At 34.7% G+C, this 6,415-nt stretch overlaps 1 pseudogene; it reads left to right on the forward strand.

Moving 5' to 3' along the window:
* LOC107565206 (protein LYRIC-like) overlaps positions 1-5,838 on the forward strand; it is a 9,852-nt pseudogene extending 4,014 nt beyond the window's left edge.
* The last annotated feature ends 577 nt before the right edge of the window (positions 5,839-6,415 follow it).

Genomic DNA, 6,415 nt, shown 5'->3' on the forward strand with positions numbered 1-6,415 from the left:
ATAAAGCTAGGCTATATATATATATATATATATATATTGTATATATTTTGTGCTGCGTAAAAGGAAACCAGACGGCAGAAAGCAGCATCCTATTTTTCTATAGGCTTATTTTACAAAAGCACAAAGATTTTTTATTGTGAATGTACACAAATAAAAGCAAACCTTTTACAATTCCGATTATCTTTTGGACTAAAAGGAGTAGTTACTTCCACTGTTAAAAGTGATTGCGCCGGCGCCGCATGCGTGCACACAGTTAAGCATTGCTACCTTGACAATGCAGCCTGTTCATTATCATAATAAAACACAGTCAGTCAAACATATGGAAAAAAACACACTGCTCAGTTCAAATATGTAGTAAAGTCTGTGCCGAAGTGTTATTACCGTACCGCCGTGATGTTATGCAAAACATTTTGTTTTACATGGATATTGGAACACGAGTGAAGTAGGCCTACATAATAAATAATATTTTGGCATTCAAATACATCGCGAATAAGGAAACATTTGATTTTGTGTGGAATGAGAGACCCAACGTTGGTTTCAGTTTCATTTTAGCCTAAACAAATTTGTTTTGGCTTGTCGTTTATATTGCTATAGCTTCTTATATAAATAATAAAATGTGACTTATACTCGACTTGCTTGTATTTTTCTTTTTTTTTTTTACTAATTTTTTTTATATATACTACGGTATTTTAACCATGCAGCAAACCTTTTTCAATATTTTGATAAATTACTGAAAAAAATTAATAAATGACTTTTTAAACCGTTTAACTGATTGTATTAATCGGTCAAAAATTCTTACGGTCAGTTAACGGTTAACCGGTTAAAATGAACATCCCTAGTTAATACGCAAGGATTTAAAGCGCTCTTCCTTCGATGTATTGCAGAGTCATCACGTGCCAAGGCCTCGAAGGGTGACACAATTATACCCTCAGGTAAAAATTACACTATTCATATACTGAATACAGAATCTGTGAATGTTTCTTTGTTAAAAAAAAAAAAAAAAAAAAAACTAGAATTAATTTAATGGAAATATATGTATTTTTACTGAGGACTTAGATTCATGTACGCTATAGTTCAAAAGTTTTGGGATGGTACGATTTTTTTTTTTCTTTTGCGAGGATGCATTAGAGTGATCAAAAGGGACACTAGAAATATTTACAATGTTAAAAAAGATTTCCATTTTAAATAAATGCTCTTCTTTTCAACTTGAAGGAATCCCGAAATCACAGTTTTCACAAAGATATTAAGAATTGCTTTCAACATTGATAATAATAATAATGTTTCTTGAGCAGCAAATCCACATATTAGAGTGATTTTTGGAGGATCATGTGACACTGAAGACTGGAGTAATGGTTGCTGAAAATTCATTTTTGAAATATAAATTACATTTTAAAATACTTTTAAAGAGAAAATAATTGTAATAGTTCACAGTGTTAATGCTTTTACCGATCAAATAAATGCAGCATTTGTGAGTAAAAGTGACTTCTTTAAAAAAAAAATAAAAAAGCATCTTACCATCCACAAACCTTTCAACGATAATAATGTGACGGAACTTACCTTACAAATTTCACCCTTTTCTTTTAGTGTCGTCTAACTGGAATGATGTGAACTCTGTTAATGGTGGAGGATGGACAGAGGTTCCTGCGAAGTCAACCCAAACAAATGCTTTAAACAACGAGAAGTTGTCTGCTGGGAGAAAGACCCCTGGGCACAAGAACCGTGAGAACGCCACCTGGAAACAAGAGTCCGAGGGTAATAGATCAGAGCATGATTTGTTTATAACAATGGTTGCATTTAAGCGTTTTTTCAGATTATTGTGACAGATCTTAAAGTTTCTTGTTACATGTAGTAATCATCAGATGGTAGATGGTTGTTCTAATGAAATTCAAACCTTTGAGTTATTTCACCTTACTTAATTTTATGTTCAGATGTTAAGCATAAAATTATATATAAGCATAGTAACATGGGTTTGGATGGTAGAATTAAGGCAGAACTGAACCCAGTAAACTTGACTGAACCCATCAAGTACTTATTTGTAATTTTCATTACGCTGTCATTCTTGTGAGGAGCACATCATTTTGTTTTTGTATGCTCCTAAGAACTACAAACATGAAGAATGAACCTTTTCCGCGTATTTTCGCAGGTGGAGAGACTGGGACTAAATCTAACTCTGAAATCAGGCAATGGGACAGTGGACCCACCTTTGACAGTCAATGGCTCAATATAAGTAAGATCAAAACTTATTTGGACCCAATATTTACTTGAAGAACGTTTGATTCAAAAGTTTGTGATCGGTAAGGTTTAAAAACTTTTTTTTTTGAAAAGTCCCTTATGCTCGGCAAGGCTGCATTTATTTGATTAGAAATAGAGTAACACAACAGTGAAATATTATCACAATTTAAAATACCTGTTTTCTATAATAATATATTTTAAAATGTAATTTATTCTTGTGATGGCAAAGCTGAATTTTCAGCAGCATCACTCCAGTATTCAGTGTCACATGATCCTTCAGAAATCATTCATATATCAGGGCTCCAGACTGCGACCATTTTTTTCTGTCTGTGCGACTAAATTTTGTGTGCGGTCGCACTGGCACGAACCACCGCATTGTTCAACTCATAAGCTCTGCCATTTCTGTTGCATTTGAGAAACATCAAATGGCAAACGAAACTGAAGGCATAACGAAACCGCGCTACACGTTTGAGCTGCGCAGCGCTTAGAGAGTAGGGCATGGTTTATACTCGCCCCGTCAGCAGGAGCACGAAGGTGCGCGCAGCAAAAATGATGTGAATATTGAGGAAACGTTGGATGGTTTGCAAGCTAAAGTGAAAGAACGCTTCTTAAGCCAGAGAAGGTGAACATGTTGGAAATCTTGGGGTGGGGGTGGGCATTTTGTAAGCTAGTTTGTCATTGTATCTTACTGTTATTTTTACAATAAAATCTTACTGTTTTATTGTTGTGCTTTTTAATTAAGAATAACAAAGAATCCATCTTTTGTTTTAGTCTTAAAAAGTGAAATATGTATAGATGTATGTGGGCAAATCAGACAATTATCTTTTTCTTGTAAAATGTTACAATAAGATCGCAAATTCGATCAAATTCGAAAGCATCTGAAAACCGGCTTATAACATAGTAAAAGAGGAATTCCAGTTCACAAAATTCAAATCACAAATACTGAAGAAAAAGAACAGGTTGAATGTTAACACCTTTCGGTTCCATATAACTATGATAAAAGTTCATCAGCATGCATTGATTAATCTCATGTTGTAGCAAAAATGAATCAAATCAAAAATATTGCGTCTAAATCATGTGCTCGTGCGACCAACTGAGAAAGTTAGTCGCAAAAGAGCAACCAGTGGGAAGAATGAGTCTGGAGCCCTGTATATACTGATGTTGTTCTGTTTTTAATATTTTCGTGGATTCTTCCCTGAATAGAAAGTTCAAAAGAAAATCATTGTGTAAGACTATTAACATCACCAGTATCTCCATATGATTTCAGATGGTCCTGCCACCGTGGACCTGAGCTCAGACTGGAACCCTCCAATTGAGATAAATCAAATCAAAAATATTGCGTCTAAATCATGTGCTCGTGCGACCAACTGAGAAAGTTAGTCACAAAAGAGCAACCAGTGGGAAGAATGAGTCTGGAGCCCTGTATATACTGATGTTGTTCTGTTTTTAATATTTTCGTGGATTCTTCCCTGAATAGAAAGTTCAAAAGAAAATCATTGTGTAAGACTATTAACATCACCAGTATCTCCATATGATTTCAGATGGTCCTGCCACCGTGGACCTGAGCTCAGACTGGAACCCTCCAATTGAGATGTGGGGCAATTATGAAGAGCACAAAGTAGATCCCCCAGCTTTGAAAGAGATGCCAGTTTCCAAGCCATTTGTGGTATGAAAAAACACATTCACTTATTTTTTGTAACTTATATCAACAAAACTTCTAGTAGATTTAACTAAGTATTTGATCTGGATGTAGGAATCAAATGATGACAATGACAAGGTAGATCCTGCAGGAGGTGGAAAATCCAAAAGACGAAAGAAAAAGAGACCGGAAGAAGATGGTTCAGCTGCTGAGGTAACCATCATGTTTCAATAAACCCAAGTAGTGACACAATGAACGACTACTTAAATTCTGCATGACTGAACAAGTTGTACGTTCCTCTTCCAGGTGACTCAAGTAGGTTCTGCTCCTGCAGAGAAGAGTGCGACTGTCAAGCCTCATCCTCATGTTCCAAAAGATGAGCAAAACATCCCTCCACGGTCTTCACAAAGTGAGTGGATCTCAGATGATGAGCATTGGGTGGATCTAGTGAGAGTCAGCATTATTTTAGTATCATTGATACAGTATTATAATATATTTTCTGTTGTAGTTCAGTTTTAGTCATTTTGTTGTGTTCGTCATTTTTGTTCGTTTAGATAGATAGAATGTTTAATCAGTTGGATTTAGTTATTTTAGTACTTTGAGTTAAACTAAATGAACATGTTTTATGTTGTATTTTATTTCTGTTAACATTTACATAAAGTAATGTTGTAATATCCCTAGTGAGAATGTTAACAATAATAGCACATGTGTGACCTAATGCATTTGACCACATACAGCCAAAAAAGTCAAGTAAAAATGCTTTATTTTGAACTTTTTCATTTTATTTTAATACCATTTTTACAGAGAATAGCTCCATCATAATTTGGATTAAATTTTGAATTAAAATTTTTTTATTTCATAATATCTTTGTATTTAATTTTCCCCCTTTTTTCCAAAATCCTAAAATTTTATTTTCAGGTTTAAATTACATTTTAAATCCTAGATGTTCAAAGTTGACTTTGGGACCCTGATGTATATAGTAGTAGTAGTAATAATAATAATATAACTAATAATAATCATGCTGAATAAAATTCTTTATTTTTGCTCCCACAGAGAAATCTGATCAGAATTGGGAACCACCGAAGCAAGTTCAGAAGAAAAAGGCCAGGAGAGAAACATGAGCCGTGAATAACATCCAGGATAGCTTATGCAAATAGATTGTTTATGCAATAATTTCACAGTACAGAATTTTATACTGAATAAATTTACTGTGCTTTTAAAAAGAAAGAAATCCAAAATAGAAACAAAACTGAGTTGGAAGAACTCGGCAAAAAAAAAGAAAAGACAAAAAGGCAAATATAGATTAAAGGTGAGCAGTCCATGGGCTGAAACACTACTATGTGCACTATTACGCTACACTTAAGTTTGTTAAGGAATACTTATCATCCTTGATATCAGACATGCTTTTAGTGGAGCAAAACATTCATGATGATTGTTTTCCAACTGCTACTAAACTGATTTTGAAGTTGGAGTGTTGAATTTGATTTGGGAAATTAAGGATCTAATTGCTTTCCATCTATTACTGTTCCTGTGGCTCTTTAGTGCTGCTGCTGTCCAGCAGCTGCTGAAGTGTTGCAGTTACTGTTGAAGCCACAGAGAGGCGCTGCGAGCCGGCGTCTCCTCCAGCAGTACTTCTGTGGGGTCAGCTTGAGCAGTAAAATGTGAATTACTGTAATCCTATAGATTGCTGTGGTGGAAAACCAGAGAACAGTTACATTACAGAGAACTTTTTTAATGCTAAACCTATTTTCTTAGAACTTTTCTTCCGTCCTGATTACATATATATATTTTACCCATATAACTGGGTATGTGGATCTTGGAGATGTTATGACTCTTCCCTTTTTAATCAACTACTAGTTGACTCTAATGCTTTATTTCCTGCAAACTAAAGTAGAAGAAGCCACGCCATATGTATAGAACTATAAGGGCTTTTTTCTATGGTAAAACTCTTTGTAATTGCACTGTGCTGAAGGTTGTAAAATACCATGTGTATTTACTTTTTTTTTGTTGTTTTTTTTGGTTCTTCTTGCACAATGTGAACATTTGATTTTTGTTCATGTTCATTTTGACTGAGTAAGTTAGTAGGCTTATGTGATTTTTTTTTTAATTGGGAACGTTGATGATGATTAGCGCAGCTTTAATTCCATGACACTAAAACAGTACAAGTATCAGGAATCTGTTGCCTTAATCTATACTTAGTAGTGTATGCTTTCTGTTCTCTTCCTCCATTTTGAAGTCTTTTTAACAGGTTTGGCATTTTATTTAGTTTCAGATTGAATTGATGTCCGTGTTGCACTTGCATGAAGTTAAAACCATTTATAGTGATGAACAACGTCCTGATTCTCTGTCCAGTCGTGCAAGTACCACTCACTGTAAATAGGCTTTAATGAATGATGAATGATGATGAATGGATATGGGGTGGGTTTGGGAGGGGGGATTTTTAATGCATATTCATATTTGGGTTGACTTAGTGGTGTTTTGCCCATGGTCGTTTTGTAAATTTCAGTAGATCATGTCTTTCTGAGGCACTCTGGGCTAGCATCG

The sequence above is a fragment of the Sinocyclocheilus grahami genome, unplaced genomic scaffold (genome assembly GCF_001515645.1).
Source record: "Sinocyclocheilus grahami isolate Dianchi unplaced genomic scaffold, SAMN03320097.WGS_v1.1 scaffold987.1, whole genome shotgun sequence".
NCBI lineage: Eukaryota > Metazoa > Chordata > Actinopteri > Cypriniformes > Cyprinidae > Sinocyclocheilus > Sinocyclocheilus grahami.